General features: G+C 47.5%; 1 protein-coding gene and 1 long non-coding RNA gene across 2 annotated transcripts in view; both read left to right on the top strand.

Moving 5' to 3' along the window:
* The window catches only part of LOC141233116 (Golgi resident protein GCP60-like), a 172426-nt gene that overhangs the window by 25626 nt on the left and 118974 nt on the right, over positions 1 to 27826 (top strand). The gene's annotated exons all lie outside the window — the stretch shown is intronic.
* LOC141233117 (uncharacterized) lies at positions 17643 to 18871 on the top strand. Its single transcript, XR_012299273.1, has 3 exons — positions 17643 to 17756; positions 17959 to 18066; positions 18770 to 18871. It is a non-coding gene; the product is annotated as an uncharacterized lncRNA (long non-coding RNA).

Here is a 27826-nt window from a genome sequence, read left to right as displayed (position 1 = left end):
ACAGGGAACACCACACTGATATAGAGGAAGAGCGGGAGCAGGAAGGTCTTCAGCAGGCGGACCTTCTCCAGATACGTCAGCTTCCAGTGTCTCCAGCTCTGCACCTTCTGCTCACACACCACCAGCTTCTCCTCCCAGTTCACCTTCCCATCATCTACAGCTCCAAACACTACTCCCAAAACCTTTATCTGATCCTGAACTGTTCTGAAGGGCACAGAGAAGACATCACTGTCACCCCCCAACCACAACGCCTCGCTCTTCTCCATGTTCACAGAGGAGTTAGACACATTGGAGAAGGCTGTCATCTCCTGCTGTAGCGCCGTACAGTCTTCTCTAGAAGACACCACCACCGACACGTCATCCGCATAGGCGCAGAACTTTACATCCTCCACTATACTCTGCAGGCAACACCTCAGCCCTGTGAAACCTCTATGATCCTGCACTTTTCTGAGGAAAGGATCCAGACTAAAGACATACAACAATGGGCTGAGTGGACAGCCCTGCCTCACCCCTGACATGATCCTGAAGGGCTCAGCCAAGTGACCATTAATCAGCGGCAGGCTTACAGCCTCCTTATACACAACCTGCAGCCACTGCACAAACCGCACCGGGAGGCCATAGTGTAACAACACCTGGTACAGGTAGTCATGATGGACTCTATCAAAGGCTTTACTCTGGTCTAAGCCCACAATATACGCCCCCACATTGTGCTGCTTAATGTACGTCACAGCTTCTCTCACCAGCAGCAATGAGTCCTCTATCGTCCGACCCTTCACACCACACGTCTGGTTGGCGATGATCAGCTCACCCGCCACCTCACTCAGCCGATAATACAAGATCTTGGCCAGGATTTTATAGTCAGTGTTTAGCAAAGACAGTGGACGCCAGTTCTTTACATCTTTTAGATTTCCCTTCTTTGCTAAGAGAACCAGAACAGAGCTATACTGGGACTGTAGGAGCTTCCCTGCAGAGAGGCAATCATTATAGACCTGCACCAGGTCCGGAGCCAACAAGTCCCTGAACTCTTTGTAAAACTCGCTGGTCAGGCCGTCCAGTCCTGGGCTCTTGTTGGCCTTTAAGGAGTCAATGCTCCTCTTCACCTCATCCTCAGTTATGGGATCGGCCATACTATCTGCCTGCACCAGGTCTAACATTGGTAGGGACACCCCCTTCAGATAAGCTTTAATGTCATCCTTATTAATATGAGCCCCTTTATACAGATCTCTATAATAATCCCCAATGATCCTGTGGACTTTCTCCGGCTCTGACTGCTCCACCCCATTCTCATCTAACAAGCCAGTGATCAGCTTCTTACTAACCCTGTTCTTACAGGCAATAAAGGGATCTGGGTTATGGACGCCCCAACTATCAAACTGTCCCTCCGACTTGAGAGATTTTAGGCGATCGTACTGCAGCTCCCTCATCCGCTGCTTTATATGGCTGACGCTCCGTCCGTCCACCTCCTCACCACCATTCATCCTGCTGTATAGCCGGCTGAGGTGCAGTCTCAGGGCTGTGTATCTCATATAATCCATATTACTACGTCTCCTGGCTGCTCGTATAATAAACTGCTTGATGTCACTCTTCATGATCTCCCACCACTCAGCTGTGTCATCACACATACATTGGGTGGTCCTACGTTCATTATAGAATGTGGTGAAGGCCTCTCTGAACCGAGGATCTTGGACCACAGAGCTGTTCACCTTCCAGTACCCCTTTCCACAGACCACAGCTTGGGCCAGATCCAGCGTCACACTCACCATACAATGGTCCGAATACTCCAGGGGGCTGATCCTGTACTGAGAGCATCTCACCTCCCTCTTTATATACACCCGGTCTATCCTACTGGCATTACCACCCTTATGGTAACTGTACGTCTTACTGGTATGATGAGACCCATAGGGGTCTACTAGGTGGGCCTGCTGGACTATATTATTAAGGAACGTCTCATCATATCTCAGTTGCTTATGACTGCTGGATCTGTCCACATTACAGGACACATTATTAAAGTCCCCACACAATATAAATACTTTAGATGTAAAGCAATATGGTTTCATGTGGTCAAATAGTTCCCTCCGCTCTTTCCTGGTCTGCGGAGCATAAATGTTTATCGCTCTATAATGGATGGAGTCCAATGTAAAGTCCAGCATCAGACAGCGGCCCGGACAGATCTCCAGGACTCTGTCCACCTGGACATTCATGGTATTAAAGAGGACCCCCACACCGTCATTTCTCTCCAGACCGAAGGACCAGTATGACGGCCCAAGTCTCCAGTCTCTCTTGGCTGCATACACATGAGCATTGCTCTTCAAATACGTCTCCTGCAAGAAGAAGATGTCAGATCTCTCATCAGACAAACGCTGGTAAATCGCCTGCCGCCGGCTCACAGTCCTCACACTGTTCACATTAATGGAGTTTATTCTCAGCCGCATCCTGATCACTTAGACTTTTTGGTCTTCTTTCTCCTTCCACTGCTGTCACCTGTAGTGCCCCATCTCTTTGTGGACACGGGAGGGTCAGGATCCCCCTCATCAGAGACGTTTTCGAGCATCTTCTACTGACATATTAAAAGGGTTTATCAGAATTTCATACAATTTGCCCAACAGTAGAAAATTCATATGTAAAAGAAGACAACTACTATAATACAGCCCCCTATGTACAAGAATATAACTATTATAATACAGCCCCCTATGTACAAGAATATAACTACTATAATACAGCCCCCTATGTACAAGAATATAACTACTATAATACTGCCGCCTATGTACAAGAATACAACTACTATAATACGGCTCCTATGTACAAGAATATAACTACTATAATACAGCCCCCTATGTACAAGAATATAACTACCATAATACTGCCCCCTATGTACAAGAATACAACTACTATAATACAGCCCCCTATGTACAAGAATATAACTACTATAATACTGCTCCCTATCTACAAGAATACAACTACTATAATACTGCTCCTATGTACAAGAATACAAATACTATAATACAGCCCCCTATGTACAAGAATACAACTACTATAATACGGCTCCTATGTACAAGAATATAACTACTATAATACAGCCCCCTATGTACAAGAATATAACTACTATAATACAGCTCCCTATCTACAAGAATACAACTACTATAATACTGCTCCTATGTACAAGAATACAAATACTATAATACCGCCCCCTATGTACAAGAATATAACTACCATAACACTGCTCCCTATGTACAAGAATACAACTACTATAATACAGCCCCCTATGTACAAGAATATAATTACTATAATACTGCCCCCTATGTACAAGAATATAACTACTATAATACTGCTCCCTATGTACAAGAATATAACTACTATAATACTGCCCCCTATGTACAAGAATACAACTACTATAATACTGCTCCCTATGTACAAGAATATAACTACTATAATACTGCCCCCTATGTACAGGAATATAACTACTATAATACAGCCCCCTATGTACAGGAATATAACTACTATAATACAGCCCCCTATGTACAAGAATGTAACTACTATAATACTGCTCCCTATGTACAAGAATACAACTACTATAATACAGCTCCTATGTACAAGAATATAACTACTATAATACTGCCCCTGTATAAGAATATAACTACTATAATACTGCTCCTGTATAAGAATATAACTACTATAATACTGCCCCTGTATAAGAATATAACTGCTATAATACTGCCCCTGTATAAGAATATAACTGCTATAATACTGCCCCCTATGTACAAGAATATAACTGCTATAATACTGCCCCTGTATAAGAATATAACTGCTATGATACTGCGCCTGTAGAAGAATATAACTGCTATAATACTGCCCCTGTATAAGAATATAACTGCTATGATACTGCGCCTGTAGAAGAATATAACTGCTATGATACTGCCCCTGTATAAGAATATAACTGCTATGATACTGCCCCTGTATAAGAATATAACTGCTATGATACTGCCCCTGTATAAGAATATAACTACTATAATACTGCTCCTGTATAAGAATATAACTACTATAATACTGCCCCTGTATAAGAATATAACTGCTATAATACTGCCCCTGTATAAGAATATAACTGCTATAATACTGCCCCCTATGTACAAGAATATAACTGCTATAATACTGCCCCTGTATAAGAATATAACTGCTATGATACTGCGCCTGTAGAAGAATATAACTGCTATAATACTGCCCCTGTATAAGAATATAACTGCTATGATACTGCGCCTGTAGAAGAATATAACTGCTATGATACTGCCCCTGTACAAGAATACAAATACTATAATACAGCCCCCTATGTACAAGAATACAACTACTATAATACGGCTCCTATGTACAAGAATATAACTACTATAATACAGCCCCCTATGTACAAGAATATAACTACTATAATACAGCTCCCTATCTACAAGAATACAACTACTATAATACTGCTCCTATGTACAAGAATACAAATACTATAATACCGCCCCCTATGTACAAGAATATAACTACCATAATACTGCTCCCTATGTACAAGAATACAACTACTATAATACAGCCCCCTATGTACAAGAATATAATTACTATAATACTGCCCCCTATGTACAAGAATATAACTACTATAATACTGCTCCCTATGTACAAGAATATAACTACTATAATACTGCCCCCTATGTACAAGAATACAACTACTATAATACTGCTCCCTATGTACAAGAATATAACTACTATAATACTGCCCCCTATGTACAGGAATATAACTACTATAATACAGCCCCCTATGTACAGGAATATAACTACTATAATACAGCCCCCTATGTACAAGAATGTAACTACTATAATACTGCTCCCTATGTACAAGAATACAACTACTATAATACAGCTCCTATGTACAAGAATATAACTACTATAATACTGCCCCTGTATAAGAATATAACTACTATAATACTGCTCCTGTATAAGAATATAACTACTATAATACTGCCCCTGTATAAGAATATAACTGCTATAATACTGCCCCTGTATAAGAATATAACTGCTATAATACTGCCCCCTATGTACAAGAATATAACTGCTATAATACTGCCCCTGTATAAGAATATAACTGCTATGATACTGCGCCTGTAGAAGAATATAACTGCTATAATACTGCCCCTGTATAAGAATATAACTGCTATGATACTGCGCCTGTAGAAGAATATAACTGCTATGATACTGCCCCTGTATAAGAATATAACTGCTATGATACTGCCCCTGTATAAGAATATAACTGCTATGATACTGCCCCTGTATAAGAATATAACTGCTATGATACTGCGCCTGTATAAGAATATAACTGCTATGATACTGAGCCTGTAGAAGAATATAACTGCTATGATACTGCCCCTGTATAAGAAAATAACTGCTATGATACTGCCCCTGTATAAGAATATAACTGCTATGATACTGCCCCTGTATAAGAATATAACTGCTATGATACTGCCCCTGTATAAGAATATAACTGCTATGATACTGCCCCTGTATAAGAATATAACTGCTATGATACTGCCCCTGTATAAGAATATAACTGCTATAATACTGCTCCTGTATAAGAATATAACTGCTATGATACTGCCCCTGTATAAGAATATAACTGCTATGATACTGCCCCTGTATAAGAATATAACTGCTATGATACTGCCCCTGTATAAGAATATAACTGCTATGATACTGCCCCTGTATAAGAATATAACTGCTATGATACTGCCCCTGTATAAGAATATAACTGCTATGATGCTGCCCCTGTATAAGAATATAACTGCTATGATACTGCCCCTGTATAAGAATATAACTGCTATGATACTGCCCCTGTATAAGAATATAACTGCTATATACTGCCCCTGTATAAGAATATAACAGCTATGATACTGCCCCTGTATAAGAATATAACTGCTATGATACTGCCCCTGTATAAGAATATAACTGCTATGATACTGCCCCTGTATAAGAATATAACTGCTATGATACTGCCCCTGTATAAGAATATAACTGCTATGATACTGCCCCTGTATAAGAATATAACTGCTATGATACTGCCCCTGTATAAGAATATAACTGCTATGATACTGCCCCTGTATAAGAATATAACTGCTATATACAGCCCCTGTATAAGAATATAACTGCTATATACTGCCCCTGTATAAGAATATAACTGCTATATACTGCCCCTGTATAAGAATATAACTGCTATGATACTGCCCCTGTATAAGAATATAACTGCTATGATACTGCCCCTGTATAAGAATATAACTGCTATGATACTGCCCCTGTATAAGAATATAACTGCTATGATACTGCCCCTGTATAAGAATATAACTGCTATATACAGCCCCTGTATAAGAATATAACTGCTATATACTGCCCCTGTATAAGAATATAACTGCTATATACTGCCCCTGTATAAGAATATAACTGCTATGATACTGCCCCTGTATAAGAATATAACTGCTATGATACTGCCCCTGTATAAGAATATAACTGCTATGATACTGCCCCTGTATAAGAATATAACTGCTATGATACTGCGCCTGTATAAGAATATAACTGCTATGATACTGCGCCTGTATAAGAATATAACTGCTATGATACTGCGCCTGTATAAGAATATAACTGCTATATACTGCCCCTGTATAAGAATATAACTGCTATGATACTGCCCCTGTATAAGAATATAACTGCTATGATACTGCCCCTGTATAAGAATATAACTGCTATGATACTGCCCCTGTATAAGAATATAACTGCTATGATACTGCCCCTGTATAAGAATATAACTGCTATGATACTGCCCCTGTATAAGAATATAACTGCTATGATACTGCCCCTGTATAAGAATATAACTGCTATGATACTGCCCCTGTATAAGAATATAACTGCTATGATACTGCCCCTGTATAAGAATATAACTGCTATGATACTGCCCCTGTATAAGAATATAACTGCTATGATACTGCCCCTGTATAAGAATATAACTGCTATATACTGCCCCTGTATAAGAATATAACTACTATGATACTGCCCCTGTATAAGAATATAACTGCTATGATACTGCCCCTGTATAAGAATATAACTGCTATGATACTGCGCCTGTATAAGAATATAACTGCTATGATTCTGCGCCTGTATAAGAATATAACTGCTATGATACTGCCCCTGTATAAGAATATAACTGCTATATACTGCCCCTGTATAAGAATATAACTGCTATGATACTGCCCCTGTATAAGAATATAACTGCTATGATACTGCCCCTGTATAAGAATATAACTGCTATGATACTGCCCCTGTATAAGAATATAACTGCTATGATACTGCCCCTGTATAAGAATATAACTGCTATGATACTGCCCCTGTATAAGAATATAACTGCTATGATACTGCCCCTGTATAAGAATATAACTGCTATGATACTGCCCCTGTATAAGAATATAACTGCTATGATACTGCCCCTGTATAAGAATATAACTGCTATGATACTGCCCCTGTATAAGAATATAACTGCTATATACTGCCCCTGTATAAGAATATAACTGCTATGATACTGCCCCTGTATAAGAATATAACTGCTATATACTGCCCCTGTATAAGAATATAACTGCTATGATACTGCCCCTGTATAAGAATATAACTGCTATGATACTGCCCCTGTATAAGAATATAACTGCTATATACTGCCCCTGTATAAGAATATAACTGCTATGATACTGCCCCTGTATAAGAATATAACTGCTATGATACTGCCCCTGTATAAGAATATAACTGCTATATACTGCCCCTGTATAAGAATATAACTGAGATGATACTGCTCCTGTATAAGAATATAACTGCTATGATACTGCTCCTGTATAAGAATATAACTGCTATGATACTGCCCCTGTATAAGAATATAACTACTATACTACTGCCCCTGTATAAGAATATAACTGCTATGATACTGCCCCTGTATAAGAATATAACTGCTATAATACTGCCCCTGTATAAGAATATAACTGCTATGATACTGCCCCTGTATAAGAATATAACTGCTATAATACTGCCCCTGTATAAGAATATAACTGCTATGATACTGCCCCTGTATAAGAATATAACTGCTATATACTGCCCCTGTATAAGAATATAACTGCTATAATACTGCCCCTGTATAAGAATATAACTGCTATGATACTGCCCCTGTATAAGAATATAACTGCTATGATTCTGCCCCTGTATAAGAATATAACTGCTATGATACTGCCCCTGTATAAGAATATAACTGCTATGATACTGCCCCTGTATAAGAATATAACTGCTATATACTGCCCCTGTATAAGAATATAACTGAGATGATACTGCTCCTGTATAAGAATATAACTGCTATGATACTGCCCCTGTATAAGAATATAACTACTATACTACTGCCCCTGTATAAGAATATAACTGCTATGATACTGCCCCTGTATAAGAATATAACTGCTATGATACTGCCCCTGTATAAGAATATAACTGCTATAATACTGCCCCTGTATAAGAATATAACTGCTATGATACTGCCCCTGTATAAGAATATAACTGCTATAATACTGCCCCTGTATAAGAATATAACTGCTATGATACTGCCCCTGTATAAGAATATAACTGCTATATACTGCCCCTGTATAAGAATATAACTGCTATAATACTGCCCCTGTATAAGAATATAACTGCTATGATACTGCCCCTGTATAAGAATATAACTGCTATGATACTGCCCCTGTATAAGAATATAACTGCTATGATACTGCCCCTGTATAAGAATATAACTGCTATGATACTGCCCCTGTATAAGAATATAACTGCTATGATTCTGCCCCTGTATAAGAATATAACTGCTATGATACTGCCCCTGTATAAGAATATAACTGCTATGATACTGCCCCTGTATAAGAATATAACTGCTATGATACTGCTCCTGTATAAGAATATAACTGCTATGATACTGCCCCTGTATAAGAATATAACTGCTATGATTCTGCCCCTGTATAAGAATATAACTGCTATGATACTGCCCCTGTATAAGAATATAACTGCTATGATACTGCCCCTGTATAAGAATATAACTGCTATGATACTGCCCCTGTATAAGAATATAACTGCTATATACTGCCCCTGTATAAGAATATAACTGTTATGATACTGGTATGAGTGGCGGTATTGCCATCATTATTTGCGCTGTTTTTCTCCTGCATTAACCCCTCCTCGTCTTAAACCTGTTTTGGGCTTAGATGAGGGCTCAGCTCTGGGCGCTTGTATGCGGTGACTTCTCTGGATGCCACATTTCCGGGCACTTGCTCTACAATGGCCTCCCTTCTGTTCCTGTATGGCCTCCGCTGGGTGCGGCCTCACTCGCTGGGAGGAGGTCAGTTACCGGCCTCTGGGCTTGGACCTGGTGCCCTGTAGGTAGCAGCTGTGACTTGGAGGACCCCGGCTATGACTGACTCCTGACAGTGTTCAGGGCCCATCCTGCCGCTATAGTGACTGGCAGACCCGGCCGTACAGGGTTACTGGGCGTTCGCCTCTGAGTGATGGAATCAGCGCGCAGACGATTATTGTCTCAGCCCGGAGCGGTGAGAGCCGGGGCCCTATAATCCGGCACATTCCAGCCGTTCATCCTAATCCGCCTACAGTGGCCGCTAATGTGCGCCCTCCAGGCAGGAGAGGAGGCGAGTCCCCACACCGGCCTCACATGGAGGCTCGCACCATGGGGATCGAAGCTTCAGCATCCCGCCCGCCGGAATAAACTGCAGGCGCTTTCTTATATACCTTGCGTTTTTATTCTTCACCATTTACTTCGTCAGGGAATAAAAACATTTAATTTTTTCTTAATTCTGCAGAAATAATTGTTACGGAAAACAGCGCCACCCTGACCCATGGGTTGTATTTGGTATTACAGCTCAGGGTCCTGCAATACCGCCTCTGAGCAGATGTGGCGCTGTTTCTGTACCACAGCAGCCATGTTTTTCCACTCTGAGCAGGGCTGTGTCCAGGAAATCTCTAACCATAGGGATCTGGTTGGAGCGGGCATTTCCCCTTTAAATGTTATGGTCACCTTTGGGGACTTTCTTTTGTATTTAAATGCATTTATTTTTGAGCCAAATATTTTTTGCAAATTGGTTCCATTAAAATTTTTTCACAGTTTGGCTTTTACTGGCTTTTTAAGTGGCTGTGGAATGAGTCAACTGAGGACCCGTCAGTGAGCTCCTCTCACTGACACAAAGTTCTGCTCAGCTTTCATGTAGGCTCAGTAAAATGACAGCTTAAAAAAAAAAGCTGCAAGCTCACTGATGAATTCTCAGTTAACTCATTCCGCAGATGTCAGACGCAAAAAATTTAATAAATCCCATTTTTAATAAAATCAAAATATATGCATTTAAGAAAATGTAAAAAATGCCAGGTAAGTGTGAATGATGTCTTGTAGGTAGCCAGGTGGATTGTCTGTACTCACCGTACAGGAGCTGGGAGCACTGGCTGTAGCCTCCTCCATCTCCTCGCACTCGTCTGCCGCCCTCTGGCGGTCGCTGTAGGTCATGGCGCACACGGCGGCTCCGGACTCCACCAGGAACTTACACACCTGGGCGTTGTTGCAGGAGGCGGCGCAGTGCAGCGGGGTCCTGACAGCGACACCAAGCGGAGAAAACGACAGAAACCGCCACAGAAAACCCCCTGAAAAACTAGACCGTCTGTCCTAAATCACCCAGACCCTCAACTTTTCTATTTCTTGGGCCAAGAATTTTTTTTCTTTTTCTCCCATTGATGCAATCTGGCCGGGGGCTGAGTCACGTGCTGGCCGGGGGGGCGGGGTAGTGCTTAATAAGTGCTCTCAGGCCTCTAACAAGGGATGGGGGGTTTTCTGCCGACCCCTTTAATGCGAGCCGATATTCGGGGCAGCAGCCGGCGCTGTCTGCTGCGTTTACCTTCACTCACCGAACTGGACGAGGAACTGGACGATCTCGGTGTGGGGGGCGAACACGGCGGTGTGGGGGGCTGTGAGACCCTCGTCGTTGGGCTGGCTGGGGTCTTCCACCTGCAGATGAGGGGGATGGAGGAGATACAACATTAGTGCTGGCAGAAATCCAGAGCACGGGAGTCATCAGCACAATAAGCGAAGGAGCGGGACGGGCCGGGGAGACGAGCGCGGTAATGAGGGGGGAAGAGCGCGGTAATGAGGGGGGACAAGGGCCGCATTCAGCAGAGGAAAGGAATGAGGGGGGCTTCTAATTCTACCAATCAGAGGCGGATAATATCTGGCTGCGGGACAGGAATGACATCACCGCCCAGCAGCTCTCATCACATTGCCCTCTGTTCACACCTGAGCTGTGTCCACAGTTTATAACTGAAGCAATAACTGTCATAAAGCCGCTGTAAATGGGACAGAAAATCTGCAATAAATCTGTGCAAAACTTCTCTGCAGATTTTAGTGCAGATATGGCTACAGATTTCACTCTTTGCAAACCATTAAGTGAAATTAGCTGTGACAATCCACACTGAGAACTTGTGTGGGCGCTATATGATGTGTGTTGTAGACACTGTATAGCGGTAGTGCGTGGGCCCTGTGTGACGCGTGCTCTAGGCACTGTATAGCGGTAATGCGTGGGCACTGTGTGATGCGTGATGTAGGCACTGTATAGCGGTAATGTGTGGACACTATATGATGCGTGCTGTAGGCACTGTATAGCGGTAATGCGGGGACCCCGTGTGATGCGTGCTGTAGGCACTTTATAGCGGTAGTGCATGGGCACTGTGTGATGCGTGCTGTAGGCACTGTATAGCGGTAGTGCGTGGGCACTGTGATGCGTGCTGTAGACACTGTATAGCGGTAGTGCGTGGGCCCTGTGTGACACGTGCTGTAGGCACTGTATAGCGGTAGTGCGTGGGCACTGTGTGATGCGTACTGTAGGCACTGTATAGCGGTAGTGCGTGGGCACTGTGTGATGCGTGCTGTAGGCACTGTATAGCGGTAGTGCGTGGGCACTGTGTGATGCGTGCTGTAGACACTGTATAGCGGTAGTGCGTGGGCCCTGTGTGACGCATGCTGTAGGCACTGTATAGCGGTAATGCGTGGGCACAGTGTGATGCGTGCTGTAGGCACTGTATAGCGGTAATGCGTGGGCCCTGTGTGATGCGTGCTGTAGGCACTGTATAGCGGTAATGCGTGGGCCCTGTGTGATGCGTGCTGTAGGCACTGTATAGCGGTAGTGCGTGGGCACTGTGTGATGCATGCTGTAGGCACTGTATAGCGGTAATGCGTGGGCACTGTGTGATGCGTGCTGTAGGCACTGTATAGCGGTAATGCGTGGGCCCTGTGTGATGCGTGCTGTAGGCACTGTATAGCGGTAGTGCGTGGGCACTGTGTGATGCGTGCTGTAGGCACTGTATAGCGGTAGTGTGTGGGCCCTGTGTGACGCGTGCTGTAGGCACTGTATAGCGGTAGTGCGTGGGCCCTGTGTGACGCGTGCTGTAGGCACTGTATAGCGGTAGAGCGTGGGTCCTGTGTGACGCGTGCTGTAGGCACTGTATAGCGGTAGTGCGTGGGCCCTGTGTGACGCGTGCTGTAGGCACTGTATAGCGGTAGTGCGTGGGCCCTGTGTGACGCGTGCTGTAGGCACTGTATAGCGGTAGTGCGTGGGACCTGTGTGACGCGTGCTGTAGGCACTGTATAGCGGTAGTGCGTGGGCCCTGTGTGACGCGTTCTGCAGGCACTGTATAGCGGCAGTTCGTGGGCACTGTGTGGCGCGTGTTGCAGGCACTGTATAGCGGTAGTGCGTGGGCACTGTGTGGCGCGTGCTGTAGGCAGTGTATAGCGGTAATGCTTGGGCCCTGTGTGACGCGTGCTGTAGGCACTGTATAGCGGTAATGCGTGGGCCCTGTGTGCCGCGTGCTGTAGGCACTGTATAGCGGTAATGCGTGGGCCCTGTGTGACGCGTGCTGTAGGCACTGTATAGCGGTAGTGCATGGGCAATATGTGGCGCGTGCTGTAGGCACTGTATAGCGGTAGTGCGTGGGCCCTTTGTGGCGCGTGCTGTGGCCCCTGTGTGACGCGTGCTGTAGGCACTGTATAGTGATAGTGCGTGGGCCCTGTGTGACGCGTGCTGTAGGCACTGTATAGCGGTAGTGCGTGGGCACTGTGTGACGCGTGCTGTAGGCACTGTATAGCGGTATAGCGGTAGTGCGTGGGCACTGTGTGATGCGTGCTGTAGGCACTGTATAGCAGTAATGCGTGGGTCCTTTGTGATGCGTGCTGTAGGCACTGTATAGCGTTAATGCGTGGGCTCTGTGTGACGCGTGCTGTAGGCACTGTATAGCGGTAGTGCGTGGGCACTGTGTGGCGCGTGCTGTAGGCACTGTATAGCGGTAGTTCGTGGGCCCTGTGTGGCGCGTGCTATAGGCACTGTATAGCGGTAATGCGTGGGCCCTGTGTGACGCGTGCTGTAGGTACTGTATAGCGGTAGTGCGTGGGCCCTGTGTGACGCGTGCTGTAGGCACTGTATACCGGTAATGCGTGGGCCCTATGTGATGAGTGCTGTAGGCACTGTATAGCGGTAATGCGTGGGCCCTGTGTGATGCGTGCTGTAGGCACTCTATAGCGGTAGTGCGTGGGCCCTGTGTGACGCGTGCTGTAGGCACTCTATAGCGGTAGTGCGTGGGCCCTGTGTGACGCGTGCTGTAGGCACTGTATAGCGGTAGTGCGTGGGCCCTGTGTGACGCGTGCTGTAGGCACTGTATAGCGGTAGAGCGTGGGCCCTGTGTGACGCGTGCTGTAGGCACTGTATAGCGGTAGTGCGTGGGCCCTGTGTGACGCGTGCTGTAGGCACTGTATAGCGGTAATGCGTGGGCCCTGTGTGATGCGTGCTGTAGGCACTGTATAGCGGTAATGCTTGGGCCCTGTGTGACGCTTGCTGTAGGCACTGTATAGCGGTAGTGCGTGGGCACTGTGTGGCGCGTGCTGTAGTCACTGTATAGCGGTAGTGCGTGGGCCCTGTGTGGCGCGTGCTGTAGGCACTGTATAGCGGTAATGCGTGGGCCCTGTGTGACGCGTGCTGTAGGCACTGTATAGCGGTAGTGCGTGGGCCCTGTGTGACGCATGCTGTAGGCACTGTATAGCGGTAGTGCGTGGGCACTGTGTGACGCGTGCTGTAGGCACTGTATAGCTGTAGTGCGTGGGCACTGTGTGATGCGTGCTGTAGGCACTGTATAGCGGTAATGCGTGGGCACTGTGTGATGCGTGCTGTAGGCACTGTATAGCGGTAATGTGTGGGCCCTGTGTGATGCGTGCTGTAGGCACTGTATAGCGGTAGTGCATGGGCACTGTGTGATGCGTGCTGTAGGCACTGTATAGCGGTAGTGCGTGGGTCCTGTGTGACGCGTGCTGTAGGCACTGTATAGCGGTAGTGCGTGGGTCCTGTGTGACGCGTGCTGTAGGCACTGTATAGCGGTAGTGCGTGGGCCCTGTGTGATGCGTGCTGTAGGCACTGTATAGCGGTAGTGCGTGGGCCCTGTGAGATGCGTGCTGTAGGCACTGTATAGCGGTAGTCCGTGGGCACTGTGTGATGCGTGGGCACTGTGTGATGCGTGCTGTAGGCACTGTATAGCGGTAGTCCGTGGGCACTGTGTGATGCGTGGGCACTGTGTGATGCGTGCTGTAGGCACTGTATAGCGGTAGTGCGTGGGCCCTGTGTGACGCGTGCTGTATTCACTGTATAGCGGTAATGCGTGGGCACTGTGATGCGTGCTGTAGGCACTGTATAGCGATAATGCGTGGGCCCTGTGTGATGCATGCTGTAGGCACTGTATAGCGGTAATGCTTGGGCCCTGTGTGATGCGTGCTGTAGGCACTGTATAGCGATAGTGCGTGGGCACTGTGTGGCGCGTGCTGTAGGCACTGTATAGCGGTAGTGCGTGGGCCCTGTGTGGCGCGTGCTGTAGGCACTGTATAGCGGTAATGCGTGGGCCCTGTGTGACGCGTGCTGTAGGCACTGTATAACGGTAGTGCGTGGGCCCTGTGTGACGCGTGCTGTAGGCACTGTATAGCGGTAGTGCGTGGGCACTGTGTGACGCGTGCTGTAGGCACTGTATAGCTGTAGTGCGTGGGCACTGTGTGATGCGTGCTGTAGGCACTGTATAGCGGTAATGCGTGGGCACTGTGTGATGCGTGCTGTAGGCACTGTATAGCGGTAATGCGTGGGTCCTGTGTGATGCGTGCTGTAGGCACTGTATAGCGGTAATGCGTGGGCTCTGTGTGAGGCGTGCTGTAGGCACTTTATAGCGGTAGTGCGTGGGCCCTGTGTGGCGCGTGCTGTAGGCACTGTATAGCGGTAATGCGTGGGCCCTGTGTGACGCGTGCTGTAGGCACTGTATAGCGGTAGTGCGTGGGCCCTGTGTGACGCGTGCTGTAGGCTCTCTATAGCGGTAGTGCGTGGGCCCTGTGTGACGCGTGCTGTAGGCTCTCTATAGCGGTAGTGCGTGGGCCCTGTGTGACGCGTGCTGTAGGCACTGTAGAGCGGTAGTGCGTGGGCACTGTCTGACGCGTGCTGTAGTCACTGTATAGCGGTAGTGCGTGGGCACTGTGTGACGCGTGCTGTAGTCACTGTATAGCGGTAGAGCGTGGGTCCTGTGTGACGCGTGCTGTAGGCACTGTATAGCGGTAGTGGGTGGGCCCTGTGTGACGCGTGCTGTAGGCACTGTATAGCGGTAATGCGTGGGCCCTGTGTGATGCGTGCTGTAGGCACTGTATAGCGGTAATGCTTGGGCCCTGTGTGACGCGTGCTGTAGGCACTGTATAGCGGTAGTGCGTGGGCACTGTGTGGCGCGTGCTGTAGGCACTGTATAGCGGTAGTGCGTGGGCCCTGTGTGGCGCGTGCTGTAGGCACTGTATAGCGGTAATGCGTGGGCACTGTGTGGCGCGTGCTGTAAGCACTGTATAGCGGTAGTTCGTGGGCCCTGTGTGGCGCGTGCTGTAGGCACTGTATAGCGGTAATGCGTGGGCCCTGTGTGACGCGTGCTGTAGGTACTGTATAGCGGTAGTGCGTGGGCCCTGTGTGAAGCGTGCTGTAGGCACTGTATAGCGGTAATGCGTGGGCCCTGTGTGATGCGTGCTGTAGGCACTGTATAGCGGTAATGCGTGGGCCCTGTGTGATGCGTGCTGTAGGCACTCTACAGCGGTAGTGCGTGGGCCCTGTGTGACGCGTGCTGTAGGCACTGTATAGCGGTAGTGCGTGGGCCCTGTGTGACGCGTGCTGTAGGCACTGTATAGCGGTAGAGCGTGGGTCCTGTGTGACGCGTGCTGTAGGCACTGTATAGCGGTAGTGCGTGGGCACTGTGTGGCGCGTGCTGTAGGCACTGTATAGCGGTAGTGCGTGGGCCCTGTGTGGCGCGTGCTGTAGGCACTGTATAGCGGTAATGCGTGGGCCCTGTGTGACGCGTGCTGTAGGCACTGTATAGCGGTAGTGCGTGGGCACTGTGTGACGCGTGCTGTAGGCACTGTATACCTGTAGTGCGTGGGCACTGTGTGATGCGTGCTGTAGGCACTGTATAGCGGTAATGCGTGGGCACTGTGTGATGCGTGCTGTAGGCACTTTATAGCGGTAGTGCGTGGACACTGTGTGATGCGTGCTGTAGGCACTGTATAGCGGTAGTGCGTGGGCCCTGTGTGACGCGTGCTGTAGGCACTGTATAGCGGTAGTGCGTGGGCACTGTGTGATGCGTGCTGTAGGCACTTTATAGTGGTAGTGCGTGGGCCCTGTGTGACGCGTGCTGTAGGCACTGTATAGCGGTAGTGCGTGGGCCCTGTGTGATGCGTGCTGTAGGCACTGTATAGCGGTAGTGCGTGGGCCCTGTGTGACGCGTGCTGTAGGCACTGTATAGCGGGAATGCGTGGGCACTGTGTGATGCGTGCTGTAGGCACTGTATAGCAATAATGCGTGGGCCCTGTGTGATGCGTGCTGTAAGCACTGTATAGCGGTAATGCGTGGGCCCTGTGTGATGCGTGCTGTAGGCACTGTATAGCGGTAATGCTTGGGCCCTGTGTGACGCGTGCTGTAGGCACTGTATAGCGGTAATGCGTGGGCACTGTATAGCGGTAGTGCGTGGGTACTGTGTGGCGTGTGCTGTAGGCACTGTATAGCGGTTGTGCGTGGGCACTGTGTGGCGCGTGCTGTAGGCACTGTATAGCGGTAGTGCGTGGGGACTGTGTGGCGCGTGCTGTAGTCACTGTATAGCGGTAGTGTGTGGGCGCTGTGTGGCGCGTGCTGTAGGCACTGTATAGCGCTAGTGCGTGGGCACTTTTTGGCGGCATTTTGTATACTTCTACAAATAAATATTGGCATCCTGCTTTGCTTTTTGCTCACGGCCCCGTCGCCTCCTCTCCTCTGCCGGCGCCCCGTCGCCTCCTCTCCTCTGCCGGCGCCCCGTCGCCTCCTCTCCTCTGCCGGCGCCCCGTCGCCTCCTCTCCTCTGCCGGCGCCCCGTCGCCTCCTCTCCTCTGCCGGCGCCCCGTCGCCTCCTCTCCTCTACCGGCGCCCCGTCGCCTCCTCTCCTCTGCCGGCGCCCCGTCGCCTCCTCTCCTCTGCCTGCGTAGTGCCCCTTCCTCACTAATGTTATTTGCTTTCCTTAGATTTGCTTTCTGACAACATTGTGCTTTCGCTGACCCACGCTGCAGCCGCAGAGGTCGTCCTGCAGATCATCTCGGAGTGTTACCCCCAGGTAATAATAAATACTATTAATTACAGCCCCATCTGTGACCTGAGCAGATCCACACTAGGCTATGCCACTGGAGATCCTTGGGGACCCCGCTGGGACCCCCACAATCTTTTTTGTCACTCTTGGGCTAATGATACATGGGGTAAGAACCAGCGCCCCCCTGTCCATAGGGTGTTTGTGAAATTCTCTATATATATTTTTGTAGCTTCAGTCTTTGGACCTGAGTTGTCGTCGTCTCTCCAAGCTGACTGGTTTTGCTCATCTCTTCTACCTGACCCGGCACCTGCAGAGTCTGAACCTCTCCTATAACGAGGTACGTCGCCTCCTTGCGCAGGGATCGGGTCTGCTGCCGTCGTGACGTCTTTTCCGATTACCCCGTATATGCCATCGATCGTAGGGTACCGGTGGGTACAGTGGCAGTCAGTGGCCTCCTGAAGACCCCCGTCCTGCCATCTCTGTACATCTGTGTTCCCAGTATAGTACAAGCGATCAAACAGTCGCAGAGTCCAGGGCAAAAATAAGTAAAAATGTATTTAAAAATGAATAAATAAATAAACTAAAACCCATCATTTTCATTTGTCTCGCTTTTCCCAAATAAAGAATAAAGAAATTTTAAAAAAAAAGAAAAAGAAAAATTGGTACATCGAATTCCGTAAAACTCCATCCTATGAAAATATGAAGAACCCAAATTGTAAACCGTTTAAAAAAAATTAAAATCAAAATAATTGAATTTTCGATCGCTGCACTTCTCAAAAATGGAATAAAAACAATCGATCAAAATGGTATGAATAAAAATACAAAAAGACCCTCACCCAGCCCCAGCAACAGAAAAAGTTACAAGTCCCAAAAATGGAGGAATAGAAAGCCCATACTCATCCTGGGAAAAAAAAACCCAGGCCATATAGACGGAACAATAAAATGGTTTGTGGCTCTTGGAAGAAGGCGAGAAACAAACAAGTCTCTCTGTTTTCTGGTGGTAGCTGGTGACGGGAACATGTTCTTTTTTAGCTTTGCAGAGTTGAAGAGCTGGATCTGATCCACAACCTGGAGCTGAGAGAGTTGTGGCTGGAGGGAAACCCTCTGCACGGGGCGGTGGAAAGCTTCTCCACCTGCTACAGGTGCCCGCACCTCTCTGCTATTACATTATTATACAAATGCAAATCACCGATTCAATGCTTTTTTTTTTCTTTTTTTGTGTTGCACAGATTGGTAACTTATTTTCCCACCATTGAAAAACTAGTAAGTGTACACCTAGGAAGACTGTAAAGCATCAACTGTATCCTAAAAAAAGGGGTATTCCCATCTCCAAGATCCTATCCCACTATGTAGTAGGTGTAATAATAATATTAGCAAATACCTCCAATTAAAATTGTAGTATTGTTTTTCTGATTAGCTCTGTCGCTTACCCCATGTACACTGCATTGTAGTAGTTTAGGTATCCATGATTACGACCACTAACAACTGTCGCTATATGAGTGGTCGTGACCATAGATACCTAAGCTACTACAATGCCCTGCACATAGGGTAAGTGACATAGTGAATCAGAAGAACTATACTGTATTCTAATTGGAGATATTTTCGAATATTACTATTATTAGATCTACTACATATTGCGGTAGGATCTTGGAAATAGGCTGTATCTTTGCCTTTAAAAGGATAGTTCAATCTGCTGCATGGTGCGCTACCCCGTGTACCCCAGCTTTATAACTTTCCCCCTGTGAGCCTTCCATCATACCAGTCACCTTTCCTGTCCTGTATTATATCCGTTGTCTCCATTCTTGCAGGTCGGACAGTTTTTTAAAGAGAATCTATTTTTTCCCCTCCCCCATGACAGCACACCTTGAGAGGATCCGCCCCACCAAGGACAGGAAACCGTCTGAAATAAAAGGGCGGCACCTCTCCCTCGCTTCAGTTGGTTTCCTGTCCTTGATGGGGAACCTGTCTGGAAGAAAGAAGACTTACCTGGGGCTGTCCCGGTGTGTAAGAGCGGGCACTGGCCTGTGCACCGGGTTCAGTATCCCAGAAGCGCCGTCCGCAGCTTCCCCTGGGGTCTCTGCGCCGAGCGGGGCGCACGCGGTGAGGCAGGCTCTGTCCTCCCGGAGACCGCGGCGCCGTCCTCCCCCTGCAGTGTGGAACGCTTCCGGGTGTGACACGCCTGACGTCACGGCACAGGGCACGCTGGGAGCGGCGCGCTGGGTGACGTCAGGAGGCGGCTCCGATCCAAGATGGCGGCGCCCATCGGAGCGTCCCAGGCCGGTTTTTTTTTTTTCAACGGAGCTCCGGCCTGAGGAAGGGGGAGGGCCCACAGACCGGAGGAGGCTGGATGGCCCTATATTTAAGGGGGGGGGGCTATCCTGGAAGCGTGGTGCGCTTCTGAGACATGGCTGATCCAGATAGCCAGGAGCAGCAGCTTACCCCCCCACCTCAGCAGCAGAAAATGCAGATGGGATGCATCGTATACAGATAGCCGCTCGAGTAATCGTAGTGGCAGCCGCAGGAGTAAGGCTTCGAGTGCCTCGGGACCATCCAGAATGGAATCATCGGTTCCGGTACCCGTTTGTGACCTCCGAGGGTGAGTGAGCTTCGTGAATGTCACTGGTTAGTAACGGGAAGTCTCTTATGTGCTTCCTTTTTTTAGGAGCCTAAGAAGAGTAGTGCCAAGCAAAAGCATAGAATATGTGCCCTTTGCCAAGCTTCTCTCTCAGTAGAGTGGCAGAAACCACTTTGCCAGGGCTGTGTGACCAAAACCATAGCTGAGAATTCCCGGGATTTTGCTGCAAACTTAAAGTCCATAGTACATACAGAAGTTCAGGGGTCCCTGAAAGGGTTCCTTAGAGGGAAGAAAAGACCCCGTAGAGAGGTTTCCTCCGTCTCTGATTCCTCCCAGTCCGAGGAGCAGTGGGATTCATCGTCCTCTTCCTCATTGGGGGGCGGTAGACCCTGCTTCCCCATTGAGAATACAGACAGACTGGTTAGGGCAGTAAGATCAACCATGGGTCTGGAGGAAGAGAGAGCATCTAAATCCCGGGAGGACATCATGTTTGCGGGCTTGGTAGAGAAGAAGAGACGCTCATTTCCGGTTAACAGTAAAATTCAGGGCCTCATTGACCGGGAGTGGAGGAGACCTGAGAGATCAGGGGCTTTACCCTCCTTCTCCAAAAGAAGGTACCCCGTCGAAGAGAAGGATGCGGAACCTTGGGATAAGATCCCCAAGGTGGACGGTACTGTGGCAAGGTCATCGAAAAGATCTTCCCTGCCCTTGGAGGACTCTGGCGTCCTAAAAGATGCCCTGGATAAAAGAGCCGACTCCTTCCTCCGCCACACGTGGGAGGCGGCGGCAGGCGGCCTAAAACCAGCGGTGGCTAGCACCTGTGTGGCGAGGTCCTTGATGGTGTGGCTCCAACAGCTGGAAGACCAGCTTAAAGATAAAAAGGTCTCCAGACAGACAATACTTGCAGAGCTACCTCTAATACAAACAGCATCGGCCTTCCTGGCTGACTCTTCAGCTGACTCGGTCAGACTGTCAGCTAGGGCAGCGGGACTATCCAACGCAGCCAGGCGGGCCTTGTGGCTCAAAGGTTGCCCAGGTGACCTACCTTCGAAACAGAAACTGTGCTCCCTCCCGTGTGACGGTAGACTCCTGTTTGGCCAAAAGTTAGAAGACCTGTTAGAAAAAGCAGGCGATAAAAGCAAAGGGTTCCCGGGATTTTCGGGGGAACCAAGAAGATTTAGTTTTCGGAGGAGAAATTTTTAACCGGGGTCGTCCTTCGGGAGACAAAAAGAGATGGGAAGCCAAGTCCAAAAAAGAGTCGGGCTACATGTTTGGAGGACCATCCTCGAGTTCGAAGAGATCCTCCCAATGATGCCAGGCTGGAAGTGCGTGGAAGGCTTTCCCACTTTCTTCCACCTTGGGATGCGATAACATCAAACCCCTGGATTCTGAAAATTATCAGTGGGGGCCTGAAGATCCGGTTCAGCCAGACCCCCTGGCGGACCTTTGTGGTTACCCCCCTACGAGAGGTCCAGGAAGAACAATTAGCCCTGGAAACAGAAGTATTAGAGTTAGTAGGAAAGCAGGTCCTTCTCGAAGTACCAGCAACACAGAGAGGGAGGGGGTTCTATTCCCCACTATTCATGATAAAAAAACCAAATGGGTCCTTAAGGACCATCATCAACCTCAGGAGTCTGAACCAAGTAGTAGAAAACCAGACTTTCAAGATGGAGTCAGTAAGCTCGGCAGTGAAGCTCTTACATCGCAACTGCTTTATGGCTGTAATAGACTTGAAGGACGCATATTATCACGTCCCAATCCATCCGTAGTATCAGAAGTATCTGAGAGTAGCCCTGTTTATTCAGGGGATGCTGAGGCATTTTCAGTTTGCTGCCCTACCCTTTGGCCTCTCCATTGCCCCCAGAATATTTACCAAACTATTAGCAGAAGTGACAGCCTTCCTACGGATCAAGAATGTAGTGATCGTGCCATATTTAGACGACTTCTTGATAATAGGGAAAACAGAAGCCCACTGCTCCAGTCAGCTCCTATTGGTCACGGAAGTGTTGCATCAGCTGGGGTGGTTAGTAAATTTCCAAAAATCAAGACTAACCGCCTCCAGGACTCAGACCTTTCTGGGTCTAATCCTAGACTCTCGTCGCCAAACCTGCTTCCTCCCAGAGGACAAAATCTGCAGGTTGATTGCATTAGTCTCGAAGGCCATTCAAGCTCCAGAGATGTCTCTGCGAGAGGCAATGTCCCTCCTGGGTTCTATGACGGCCTGTCTCCCAGCAGTAATGTGGGCCCAGGGGCATATGAGGCGGCTTCAGTGGGAGGTCCTGTCAGCACAGAAGTCCTGCAACGGGCATTTAGAAGGCAGGCTTTCTCTCTCCCCAGAAGTAGTAGATTCCCTTTCGTGGTGGACAGTCAGGGGAAATCTGACCGCAGGCGTTCAATGGTCCAGACCAGTAGATCGGGTAATTACGACCGACGCAAGCAGTTCCGGATGGGGGGGGGGTCATCTGGCAGAACTCTCAATACAGGGTCACTGGGCTTACCACGAGAGGGGAGCATCCTCAAACTTAAAGGAGCTTTGGGCAGTAGAAAGATCCCTCAGGGGCTTCCTCCCTCACATCCAAAATCACCATGTCCAGGTCAGGTCCGACAACCGGACAGCAGTGGCCTATGTGAATCACCAGGGAGGGACAAGGTCACGCCCTCTGATGGTGGTGGCAGACAGGATCCTTGGTCTAGCAGAGCGAAACCTCCTATCCCTCAGCTCCCTTCACATAAAGGGGGTAGAAAACGTGAAAGCAGATTTTCTAAGCCGCCATACCCTAAGACAGGGGGAGTGGGGGTTGAACCCGGAGGTCTTCCACCAGATTGTCCAGTTATGGGGGCAGCCAGACATAGACCTGTTCGCCACAAGGGCAAACAGAAAGGTACAGAGATTTTTCTCCCTAAATCCGGCAGAAAATCCCCATGCGGTAGATGCCCTCCAGATTCCTTGGGGGTTCAGGAAGGCATATGCCTTTCCGCCATTAGTGATGATTCCAGTAGTGGTGAGGAAGATCCGGGAGGAAGGCGCCAGGGTGATTTTGATAGCCCCTTTTTGGCCCAAGAGGCCTTGGTTCTCTCTGCTTCGGCTAATGTCGGTGTCAGATCCCTGGATTCTACCAGAGAGGCCAGACCTTCTCATGCAGGGACCAGTATTCCATGCCCAGGCCAGGGGGTTCCATCTTTCGGCATGGAATTTGAGAGGTCGCTATTGAGTAGCAAGGGGTTTTCACCAGGCTTGGTTTCTACTTTATTGGGGAGTAGAAAACCAATTACAACAAAGATTTATAGCAGAGTTTGGGGTAAATTCCTAGAGTTTATAGATATCCCGCGATCGAGCAAACCTCCGATCAGAGGGATCCTGGAATTTCTGCAAAAGGGGCGGGACCTGGGTCTAGCTACAGGGACCCTTAAGGTTCAAGTTTCAGCTTTGGGAGCACTCTACAATTGTAATCTGGCTGGGAATAGGTGGATCTCGAGGTTTATCAAGTCCTGTGCCAGAGCAGGACCGGTTAGGTCCATGGGTGTTCCTCCTTGGGACCTGAATTTAGTCTTGAACGCTCTTACTAGTGAACCCCTACGCAAGGTTTCTCCAAAAATTCTCACCCTTAAGACCATCCTCCTAGTGGCCTTAACGTCAGCCCGTAGGGTGGGTGATCTGCAGGCCCTCTCGGTTAATCCTCCTTACACACAAATCTTTGAGGATAGGGTCACCTTGCGGCCAGATCCAGCGTACCTTCCCAAGGTGGTATCTAGATTTCACCGTAGTCAGGAGATTGTGCTACCCTCGTTCTGCAGCAATCCCAAGAACCCAGGGGAAGTCAGGTTCCATAGCCTAGATGTTAGGAGGTCCCTGCTACAGTACATTCACATGACTAGTCTGTGGAGGAAAGACTGTTCTCTGTTCCTGGCCTTTCAAGGGAGTAGGAAAGGTCACGGGGTGTCCAAGGGTACCATCTCTAGGTGGCTCAGGGAGGCCATTTGCTTAGCCTATACGTCCACAGGGGTTCCAGCCCCGGACAATGTGAGGGCTCATTCCACCAGAGCCGTTGCAACCTCCTGGGCAGAGAGAGCAGACGTCTCGATCGAGCAGATATGTAGGGCTGCTACTTGGTCTACACCATCCACCTTCTTTAAGCACTATCGGTTGGATCTGTCCTCTTCTGATCTCACCTTTGGGAGAAGGGTACTGCAGGCGGTGGTCCCTCCCTAGGGTGCTCATAAATTCTCCAAAATTCTCTCAAGGTGTGCTGTCATGGGGGAGGGGAAAACACCAAGGTTACTTACCGGTAGCCGTTTTTTCCTGAGCCCATGACAGCACCCGTAGTTTCCCCCCCTTATTTTTTCTATGTTTCTCACACCCTGGTGTGCACTGTTTGGGGTGGTGTGTATATGTATATTGTGGTGTTGGTTATGTGCCTAACCTGTTTAGGGAGGTCCTCTCAATGCTCTGTAAACAACTGAAGCGAGGGAGAGGTGCCGCCCTTTTATTTCAGACGGTTTCCTGTCCTTGGTGGGGCGGATCCTCTCAAGATGTGCTGTCATGGGCTCAGGAAAAACTGGCTACCGGTAAGTAACCTTGGTGTTTTGAGCCAGAAGAACCCCAACCTCTCCCACAGGCAAAGGTAAGTTGTATTCTTCTTTCACTTAACCCCTTTACCCCCGAGGGTGGTTTGCACGTTAATGACCCGGTCAATTTTTACAATTCTGACCACTGTCACTTTATGAGGTAATTACTCTGGAACGCTTCAACATATCCCCCTGATTCTGAGATTGTTTTTTCCTGACATATTGTACTTCATGATTGTGGTAAAATTTCTTCGATATCACTTGCATTTATTTGTGAAAAAAAACTGAAATTTGGCGAATATTTTGCAATTTTCAAAGTTTTAATTCTTATGACCTTAAATCAGAGAGAGATGTCACACAAAATAGTTAATAACATTTCCCACATGTCTACTTTACGTCTGCATCATTTTGGAAACATAATTTTATTTTTGTTAGGAAGTTATAAGGATTAAAAGTTGACCAGCAATTTCTCATTTTTCCAACAAAATTTACAAAACCATTTTTTTTTTTTTTAGGGAACACATGACATTTGAAGTGACTTTGGGGGGCCTATATGACAGAAAATGCCCAAAAGTGACATCGTTCTAAAAACTGCACCCCTCAAGGTGCTTAAAACCACATTCAAGAAGTTTATTAACCCTTCAGGTGCTTCACAGGAATTAATGGAACGTGGAAGGAAAAAATGAACATTTTACTACTTTTTTTTCACAAAAATTTTACTTTAGCCCCAAATTTTTTTATTTTCAGGGGTTACAGGAGAAAATGGACCCCAAATTGTGTTGTGCAATTTCTCCTCAGTACACCGCTACCCCATTTGTGGAGGAAAACCACTGTTTGGGCGCACGGCAGGGCTCGGAAGGGAAGGAGCACAGTTTGACTTTTCAAACAAACGTGGCTGGAATCGAGAGCTGCCGCCATGTCGCTTTTGGAGATCCCTGATGTGCATAAACAGTGGAAACCTTCCACAAGTGACGCTGTTTTGGAAACTAGATCCCCCAAGGAATGTTAGCTGTGTGGGGTACACCTTGTACTCCCAGGTGCTTCACAGAAGTTTATAATGTAGAGCCGTGAAAATAAAAAGTTAAATTTTTCCCTCAAAAATGTTCTTTTACCCCCAAATTTTGCATTTTCACAATGGTAACGGGAGAAAATGCACTGTAAAATGTATTGTGCAATTTCTCCTGAGGACGCCAATACCCCTTATGTGGATGAAAACTACTGTTTGGGCGCACGGCAAGGCTCGGTAGAGAAGGAGTGCCATTTGACTTTTTAAATGCAAAATTAGCTGGATCATTAGCCGACGCCATGTTGGGTTTGGAGAGCCCCTGATGTGCCTAAACAGTGGAACCCCCCCCCAGAAGTGACACCATTTTAGAAATTATACCCCTTTGGGAATTTATCTGCAAGTGTAGTGAATTTTCCAGAAACAAGCAGCAGTGGATGTTGCTGAGTGAAAATTGCAAATCTGCATTGTAGTGACCAGTACATTGTAGTCCTCAGTACGTTGTAGCCCCCAATACATTGTAGTGACCAGTACATTGTGTCCAGCCCATGCTTCTGGAGACACACACCTGTAATTTAGGCAGGCTGTCATCACTAAAGAAATGCCAAACTTGTGGAAGCTAAATGTGGTTTAGGCGCAGATGACTGCCTTCTGGACATCTGTCAAGCCAGCAGTCTTCCCCATGATTGTGGAGCCTAATGAAACAGAATAAGGTGCCTTTTTAAATACTTCGGAAGCCTTTGCAGGTGTTTTTTGTTAATTATTCTAATTTACTGAGATAATGACTTTTGTGTTTTCATTGGATGTAAGCCATAATCATCAATATTAACAGGAATAAACACTTGAAATAGATCACTCTGTAATGACTCTATATAATATGAGTTTCACTTTTTGTATTTAAGAACTGAAATAAATTAACTTTTTGATGATATTCTAATTTTGTGAGAAGCACCTGTAAATGAGAGTATTATAACACTATTACAATACTGCACCCCTGTATATTCCCCCTGGAGTTCACCAAATTCTGTACTATACATAGTAGACGAAACATAATAAATTCAGATACACGGCTGCTAGATATTAATTGAATTCTTTATTGGCTTCATACAAGATATCAAATGTAGAATTTCCCACCAGTCTTGTGGGGCAATAGTCATGTGGCCCTGATGATGATGGGCTCACGGAGAGTCATCCGTCAGAACTCAGGAGAGGAAAAACCCCCGGTGGAGGAAACCTCTAGGGAACCATGTCTGATGGACTGCCCTTCCCTTGGGCAGTGCTGGATGATGGCAGCTTGTGCTGTAGATCGGGGTTGATGCAGCAGAAGATTCACTTATTCAGTGATTACATCTGACTGCAGAAAGTAATGAGAACAGAGACCGAGCCCGGAATTTGCCTCGTCCTGAAGTGTGGCTCCTCTGCTCCTGACATGGCGGCCGCCACATCATTGACTTCTTATAGCCGTCACCTCCAGCCGTACCCTGTCTTCGTAGTGGAACCCCAGGTCGCTTATAGTGATCTGTAGAAAGAGGGAACAGAACTGATCATGGAGCAGCCGAATATTTAATATCAGAGACGTTCACACGATTTACTCCCGGTCACTACTGCTCAGTACACTCCTCTTACCTGGATTATATTTGGTCCATGGTGATGACAGAAACACAGACACTTGTTATAGCTGCGAGGGTCATTCTTGTTCTGGTTCACACCTCTGTGTACAAAATAACAGAAAACCCCTTATAATCCTGCTATAATTAATCTCTTAATGCATCTTTATAGGGGCTGGAGCTAAGCTTTACTGATAAACAGCTCCAATAATGGCAGTGTCCCCCACCCCCATCATATTTATACATTCACTATATTGAGGGTATTATGGAAAGTCCATGGTTACTTACTGGTGCAGGCTGGTCTGTGGTCCCGGGTCGTGTCCGGTTGAAGGTCAGGGCGATCTTG

Source organism: Phyllobates terribilis, unplaced genomic scaffold (genome assembly GCF_046119375.1).
Source record: "Phyllobates terribilis strain yellow unplaced genomic scaffold, ASM4611937v1 Scaffold_564__1_contigs__length_1074168, whole genome shotgun sequence".
NCBI classification, from domain to species: Eukaryota; Metazoa; Chordata; class Amphibia; order Anura; family Dendrobatidae; genus Phyllobates; species Phyllobates terribilis.
Note: the sequence above shows the minus strand (reverse complement) of the source record. Positions and strands in the feature narration are given on the sequence as shown.